Source organism: Diorhabda carinulata, chromosome Y, assembly GCF_026250575.1.
Source record: "Diorhabda carinulata isolate Delta chromosome Y, icDioCari1.1, whole genome shotgun sequence".
NCBI lineage: Eukaryota > Metazoa > Arthropoda > Insecta > Coleoptera > Chrysomelidae > Diorhabda > Diorhabda carinulata.
The window spans coordinates 9202973-9212356 of NC_079473.1; positions in this window are offsets into that span (position 1 = coordinate 9202973).

The following is a 9384-nucleotide window of genomic DNA, read 5'->3' on the forward strand; positions in this document are numbered from 1 at the left end:
AATTAGCCTATGATATGATAGAAGATCCAGTTAGACATTCTTCTGCATCGAGTTCTCTGGTCTGGTCTGGTCTATTGTCGTCAAAAAGTTTTTCTACATAGTCTTCCAATATCCTGTATTTCTCATGAACTTCTATAACTATCTGGTTGTACTGGTTGGTTATTATACCCAGACTTCGTTTTTAAATATACCAGCGGCTTCCTTTAATCATTTATGGATGTTGAAATCATCGTGTCTTCGTTGCAGCTGTTCTATTTCGTTGCACTCGTTTTTAAGCCATTCATTTTTTGCAACTCTAATTTTTGATCTTATGAATCTCTGTAAGTCTCTGTACTCATTTATGTCCTTTTTTAGTTATCTACGCTCATCCATTAAGAGCAAAATTTCATCGGTCATCTAGAACACTTTGTGAGGTATTTCTTAAAACACTTGCTATTTCTACCCATGATTTTGACGGGTCATCCTCTTCGACCGTGAACTCTACGACATATTTTATCAGGTTTTTGGATATTATCATTCCTACCCCTTTTCTGTGATTTCTGTCCTGGTTTCCTGAATAATAGAAGACACCATTTTCGACGGGACATATTCCACAGTCGGGCCACCAAGTTTCTGCAACTCCTAGAATATCTATCCTGAGTCGAGATTTGCCAATTTCCCAGCTTCGAAAAGGCTTTGGGAATTCCAAGTTCCAATTTTTAAAGTTGTACGTAAGTTTAGTCTTTCTTCTAAGACATTCAAGTCAGTCCCCCCCGGAGATCCGATCGGGGGACTATTTAAGACTCAGGAAAATTTTGCTCGAATGTATCCATGTGGTTCTCTTGGGAAATATACACTAGGTGGTTTCCCGTTGCCTTCCTAGTTTTGCTTCAACCGCTTCTAACCTGGAGAACAGACGTTGTTTGCAGCCGCCCACTCTGGGTCAGACGCTGCGTGGGAATCTTCTTAGTTTCACCTTCATCACTTCGAGACCTTACCGGCATGGGTGGCCCTACCGATAGCTACGCTACCGCCGGCATCGTTCCCTGGATATAAGGTTACTGAGCCCTCTCACCAACGACAAGGTTTTGATTCCCCTAGAAAGGGTTTCAAAAATTATCAACCAAGATTTATGTGCTGATGAATTATTATCTTTTAATACGAGGGCGTTTCGAATATAAGGTAACAAGCTTCACTGGTTACATATTTTTGGGATTTCTTCAGAAGGTTTTTTATCCTTGGACAACTCGGACAAACTCCTCCATCGAACTTCAACTTCTTCGCGAGCTCTTAAGAGTTGATTCGGAGAGACGTTTGGGGTTTTGTCAAATCTTCATGATGAAAATCGATTTCTATTCAATAATTTACTATTATTATATTCTAAAAATCTTATATTAATAATTATTTTAAACTCTTGTTTTATTATGTTATTTATTTACTTTGATAAAAATTAAAAATTAAACTACATTTCTAACATGCGCTTTTACAGTAAGAATTATGTGACTGTATAATAGCACATGTTAAACATGTACTTTAGCTTTTATTATTCTTTAATATGTGGTATTACAGTTATGTTATACATTGACTATCCTCTATTTTAAAATAAATTTTATTGTTAAAAGTGGCTGTGATCGATATTCATGGAACTAAATTTAAACTGTCTATTTATCAAGGTCGTTCATGTAACAGCTGCGAGAATTAGTTCTTATTTTGCAAAACATTTTGGTAGTTTCAAATCTTCCGCCTGGCTGTGGGCGTGACTTGAGAAAGATTGTCACATTCGAATGCACATCGCTTTACTATAATTGTAAATGCCTTTTACAAATTCTTGTTGAGTTCATGACTCACTCATGTTTGTGCCTTTTTGCTGTTACGTCTTCGATTAGTTGCCTTTAAGTGTTTATTATCTGTTTTACAAATGGATGATTTGATGGCAATGCCACCACTATCATCTCCTAAAAAAAGGGTGCAAAGGCATCTGTCATTAGAGGAGAAAATAATGATTACAAATGTCTTCAAGGCAAATCTGCTACAAAACCCAAGCAAGACTAAATCTCAACACGTTGAATTTGTAGCTATGGCAACGGGTAAGTAATCAATGCAATTAGTCTACCGCATGTAAATTAATTCAGTAATAAAGGAGTAGTTTGAGTTACCGTATTATTTTAAATATATAGATAAGCACATGGCTTAATATTACGTTATTATTTTAGGTTCAAGTAATGCATCAGTATATAGAGTCCTTAAAGAACACAAGGAAAACATTTTGACGGAACCTAAAGAATATTCTAGACGATTAGAAGAATCGTACATTCTGTTTTCTTAATCAACGAATTGTGAACTGTCCAAAAAATAATGATGGCTATTGAACGGCATGAAGACTTGCCGACCTTAAAGAAAACAACCCTGAAAACTTTACTCGAATATTTTGTACATTGCAGTTTCAAGGGCCGTTCTAGGAACTGTGTTTTGGAAGAAAAAAAAACGAAATAATTAATTGGAGAAGAAGATTTCTAAGGGATATTAAAAAATTCGAGGAGGAAGGAAGAAAAATATATTATCTTGACGGGACTTGGGTGAATGCCGGTCACACAGTGAACAAAGTATAGACTGATACTACAGTCTTGAGTGCACGAGATGCATTTATCCGTGGCCTTTCAACGGGTTTAAAAAACCCGACGCGCAAAGGACAAAGATTAATAATCTTACATATTGGCTCCGAAAATGGTTCTGTAGAGAATGGTCTAGATATGTTTCAATCCAAGAAAACGGGTGACTATCGTGAGGAAATGAACTCAGATAGGTTCGAGGGTTGGTTTAAGGGAATTTTAAATAAACTTGAGGACGGATCAGTCATTGTAATGGACAATATATCCTACCATTCCAGAAAATTAGACCAGTGTGCCACAAGTTCCACAAGAAAAGCGGACATACAACTGTGGTTAAGGGAACGAAATATTAATTTTGTAAACAATATGGTGCGGGCAGAATAATTGGCATTGGTTAAAGAGAATCGGCCATTAGTCCAAAGATATGTCGTTGATGAGATGGCCAAAGAGAAAAATGATATTGTTTTACGTTTTCCACCTTACCATTGTGAATTCAACCCAATTGAACTCATATGGGCACAAATCAAGGGTGAGGTGGCAAGGAAAAACACAATATTTAAAATTAGTGATGTCCAAACTTTATTTACTAAAGCTTTAAATAATGTTACCCAAACCAATTGAAGTAAGGCAATCCAATATGTCCGCTTTTTTCGAAATAAAATGTGGGACATTGATAATTTAATGGAAAAACAAGTGGAATCTCTAATAATAAATTTAAGAGCTGATTCGTTCTCGTCGGAATCATATTCCGATTTAGATTAAAATAAAAATTCATCCGCCCTTATATCCCTCTCAACCATCTTTCATCAACATTTCTTTCTTAGATATTACTTTACAGTATTAGGTACCCTTACGTGTGAAATATGTAGGTATAACATTTAGTAGTTAACTAAGTGAACCAAGATTTTAATGTATGAATGCTATGCAATTGATAAACAAAAGTATTATTTATATAATATGATATTAAAATAAAGTATTTAAAATTCAAATAGAAATGTTAGTTTGAAAAAAGCATTTAAAATTCAATTCAAATTTGCCTCTAAATGCCTTTTAGTGTTGTGTATGGTGTGATTCAGGCTTACAATTTCTCTCTCGTGCACTATGCATGTGATTACTCTCTTTAATGAGTGGCCATACTACAGATCGTGTCAAAACACACCACAAAAATGAACGATCCTTATATATTGAATCTGAATGTAAGAAAAAAGACTTGGACCAAATAATATCTCTCGTGTTTCATAAAAATCTGTTCAATTAGGAAAACTATCAACGGATTTTCCTCCTAAAAGCTTTACAGCCTTCATATTCTGTCATATTTATTATTTTAATCCGCGTTGAAAGTATTTATATAACGAAAATCCGGTAGGATGTCTTTTTCGTGTTTACGTTTTGTCATTTTGCAACGAATTTATGAATACTTTTCCGTGATTTTTTTAAATAAAATTTTTACCACAATTTCGTTCTACTTTTTATACCCTAATATGATGACAAATATAAACCCCATCAGTTAGCTATTAAAGCAGTGAACGTTATCAAATTTATGTTTTCAATATGAAGATTGATTATTTTTGTTTTCCTGTGTAAATGCGAAATTAACTAAATTCTACAACAACACGCACCATATTGCTTTCAAATTAAAATGGTTTATCATAAAAATCATGGTATAATAGAGACAAGGTGTGTTCTCGCGCACGACCAATGAAAAAACCTTCCAAAACGCCACCTTATTGGAAATGCAGCCAATCACAAGACTGCGCGGATTTAGATGTTGGATGCTATGATGACACAATTACATTCATTTATTGTTTGTTTGTTTTTTTTTCACGTCAATCAATGTTTGATTTAAGAAAATATAAAATTTGAGTTTGAGCTAAATAATTTAAAATAATATAACTGTCTAGGTTATTATTTTCAAAACAACAATATTATGATTGCATGGCAATATGGCGGTGTTTCGGAAGTGCGTAGAACAGGTCGAAAATTGTTATACATATAAAATATAGTTTTTCTATTTTCTTCTACTGATTAATAGGCGGCGCTAGTCGAATTCACATCACGATATTCAAAGGAGATATACCTAATGCAATATTCGACGAGTTATTAGCCAGGAAAGTAGTTGGTTTCTTTCTTGAAAAACGTCTGAATACATTTTAACGTTAAACTGATACAAAATTACGAAGTTAATGATAAAAATGGACGAACCAAATAACTGTAATTGTCAAATTGAAGGAAAGATATTAAAACATTATATAAAACGATGTACAAATTGTAAACATTCTTTTGTTGCTGTAGATGACCGGCACCCAGATCGTCCTGTGACTGTTTCAACTCCGGAAACAATCAATCAAATTGTACGTGCAGATTGTCGGATGAACATCCTTATGGTGTTATAAATGAAGAAACAAAAATCTGACTCCTGATCAAAAGCGCTGGCGTCAACGGGTCTTCTCAGATTTCCTTGAAGGCTTAGAAAAACTATCTGCTTTGAAAGGGATCCGATTTGAGTCGATGGCAAATCAAAAAATAACAAAACTCCTAAAGGTACTTACTGAAGAAGACTTGGTAAATGAAAAAAAAAACGTATATAGGTAGAGAGGAGTGTGGCGAAGAGATAAAACACCCAAATTAGAACTGATGACTTAGACAGAGTTGTTGTGATACGATTTTTGTATTTGTCAATTTCTTCGGCAATAGATGTACTATAACCAATTGTAATATTGATTAATAGTGTACTGAATAATGACAAAAAATTCATAAATTCCGATGATTTTTATCTATTATAAAACGAATTCACCTCGTATATTATTACTCATCGGGTTTTAAATTTAAGTACGACTCATCAATTTGATGTTTGATGATGATCAATTCAAAAACGTTTTTGTGAGAACAAACATTATGAAACACAAAAATTTTATCTAGTCGTAGTTTAGAAATAAAAAAATTTCGTTAATAAGGGTGTTTCGCAGCTGCTATAATTCAATCTTATGGTTTAATTTTAAGTGGATTTTCTGACATCGTAATCAGCCGCTAATTTATATTGCAGAAAGTAAGTACGAAGTTTATGGGGTTGTCTTCTTCTTAATTAGCTAATTATGCATAACACAGTGTATATATTGTACACGCGGCGAACTTTCATTTACCGTCGAAATAAACACACGGCTAATTAAAAGTTATTTCCCTAGTTAAACTCGTCTACTCGATGGGGTATTAATTTTGATGAAAGTTTCCCGTTTTAGATTGTGTCGGATGTACGAATTCACGAATTTATTATATATAATATATATATATATATATATATATATATATATATATATATATATATATATATATATATATATATGTATTATCATACTTAAGGAAGAAAGTGGACTATTTCCAAAATATGAAATAACCACCTGGCCACATATTGACATGGTGAGGACGGATATAATACCATGGACACAGGAAGAACTTGTAATGGCAGCAAATAAAATAAAACCAAAGAAGGCGGCTGGACCAGATAAGCTATCACCAGAGATAACTAAGTGTGTAGTGAAATACCTGCCAGAAAAGTGCCTCGATGTGATGAACAGACAACTGTATGCGGGGGAATTTCCCAAAATATGGAAAGTGGCGAAACTAGTGCTAATAGAAAAGCCCAAAAAACGGACGATTTGAAAACGTCATACAGGCCACTATGTCTCCTGGACTGCATGGGAAAAATTCTTGAACACCTCGTCAAAAATAGATTACTTGCAGAAATAGAAGCAAGAGGAGGTTTTAGCAACTCTCAGTTTGGGTTTCAGAAAGGTATTTCCACTGTGGATGCACTAGCTAGAGTTCTAGAAATCGCAAAAAAAGCAAAACATGTGGCATGGGCAAACCGTAAGATATGCTTACTTGTAACGTTAGATGTAAGAAATGCATTCAACTCCGCACCATGGAGAGGAATAGCTGACAGCTTGAAAAAGCGAAACATATCGCCATATCTAATGCGCATGATCACAAGTTATCTAACGGACCGGACACTACTTGTAGGTAATACCATTATGGAAGTAACCTGCGGTGTCCCACAGGGCTCGGTACTTGGCCCTCTCCTTTGGAACTTATATTATGACGACTTGTTGCAACTGGATATGCCAAGTAGCGTAAAATTGGTGGCCTACGCTGACGATCTTGCAGTAGTAGTATTAGGAAAGATAAAGACACAGGTAGTAGTAGAAGCTAACATCGCTATTCAAAGTATAGCTGAATGGATGCATTTGAAAAAACTTGATCTTGCACCTGAAAAAACAGAGGCGGTACTTTTGGGTGATCGAAAGGAAGCAAGAAGACTCACCATCGAAGTCTTGAATAACGAAATCACTACAAAACCGCAAATTAAATATTTGGGTGTGACCCTAGACACAGGTGCTACAATGAAAAAACATATCGAAATCGTCTGCAAGAAAGCAGAAGCATCTGCTTTGTCTCTAAGTAGAATAATGCCGCAAAAAAATGGGCCTACAGCAAGTAAACGAAAAATGTTATGTACAGTAACTCACTCGATTTTGTTATATGCGTCTCCCGTATAGTATGAAACGCTGAAATATGCCAAATACAGGGATATTTGCCAAAAAGTGCAAAGAAAGTTAGCTTTGAGAGTATGTAGTGCTTTCCGCACAGTCTCCACAAACGCGCTGTTAGTGATTTCAGAAATAATACCTATAGAACTGCAGGCTGAGGAACGATACAAAACAAAAGGCAAACAAAGGAATGAGAAGATAGAGATACGTACTGAAACATTAAATCGGTGGCAGGACAAATGGGAACAAGCAGTAACTGGACAATGGACTAGAAGACTGATTCCAAATATTAGAACGTGGGTAAACAGAAAACATGGAGAGGTGAACTACTATCTTAGTCAAATGTTAACAGGACATGGCTGTTTTGAAGCATACTTCCATAGGTTTAAAATCAGTAATACAACGGAATGCACGTACTGTAGCCAAATGAATGACGCGGAACACACATTTTTCGTATGAAGTTGAACAATGTGTAGGAGAAACACTTACTCCAGATAATATTTTACACCATATGTTACAGGATGAAAAAAAATGGAACATAGTATCGGTTATGATCCAGAAAATAATAGAGACAAAAGAAGAAGATAGAAGTAAGCACAGATTAAAATAAGTGTAAAGCAACGCTCGGAATGCTGAAGTAATACTTAACGGTAGTTCCAGCACTCTTCTCAGCAGGTGAATCCACGTATGAGTGGGAAGGGTTTAGTCGGTCGGCAGTACAACAGCCAATAGCCAACCCGACACTATCTAGGCACAATATTGATCAGCCTAGATGTCTGAGAGCAGATTCCTAATCCCCTCCTTTAAAATATATATATATATATATATATATATATATATATATATATAAAGGCATTTTCTATCTATTCAGGTAATAAAAAAATATCCAGGTCTTTCTTTATTAGAATCTCGGTGAAGGACATGACCAATAAAAATTAATATTGGTCGCAAATTATTGCTAGAAACTAAATTCGGACCATTTCGACGAAATTCCATATCAATGCAAAGGTGAAAACAATGTAACGGATTATTGAGATGATTACTGAGCAGTTATTTTTCCTTTCATTCTCGCTCAACCATAATAGCTATGAAAGTTGAATTGGCACCCAAATTTTATGTACAACAGATGTTCTTCTTTATTTATCGAGAACAGATATTAATACATATTACCATAATGCAGGTGCTACAGCTGAATTTGTTCTAATTTTTAATGATTTATTTGATATTTGTAAATCTCGTAATAGACTGGCAAAATAAATATTTTAAAAACCACTTAGCTCAACAACAAAATATATAACTGCATCAATTTATTATTTTTAAAACTACCTTAAAGCATATATTTCAAAATATTTGTAGTAATGTGAAGAGCCATGATGGGGAGAATTATGCTGAAAAGAAGTAAGAATGCTTATCGTTTGAAACGTATATGAGCATGATTTCTCTCTGAATCTTGAAGGTACAATCATACATAATTTCGAATAATGATCTTAAATCTGAATGGATATAATTATGGAGTAAACGGTTGATTGGATTGCATAGTGACAAATTGAAAAGTGTCGAATAAGCATTAAGAAAACGAATGACAACATCAATAGTGACAATTCCAAATCAGATAATACAAATTTTTAGGAAAATATAGAAAACCAAACACGTTTATCGGTTAAATAGTCACGCCCCGATTCACATCTATTTGCTTTGTACGTTTTTTTTGTTGACGTGAAATATTTTTTTATGGTTCATGCGCGCTTTTTTGCACTTATTTTTTACGACCCTGTCGTGTTTATGTATCCATCTTTTTATAGCGAGAGGAATAAATATGCATTTTTTGCAAATTGATCATCGTAATTTTGAATAATTAAAAATGTAATAACAAAACTCGTTTACATTTTTTCAACATAAGAAATCCAAAAATGATAATGTATAAATCAATATTGATATAGTTTCCGCGTCCTGATCAAACCCTGTATAACAGAGTTATTTGATAGATACTTGAGTTTCGTGATACGGCAACACTGATGTGAATATATGAAATCTGTCATTGTCATCATAAAGTTTGACATTTGTAATGGCGAACGTGTTGTTTACTACGATTTTCTGACGTAGATTGAACTAATGTTGAAGAATTCGGTGATGAAACCCAATCTCGAGGACGTTGTTATGAACCCACGTTTCATCTATAACATAAAACGGTTTTATTTCTGTTAAACGCTCGATGGAAACATTTTCGCGTCGATGGTTTTGTTTCAATGTGC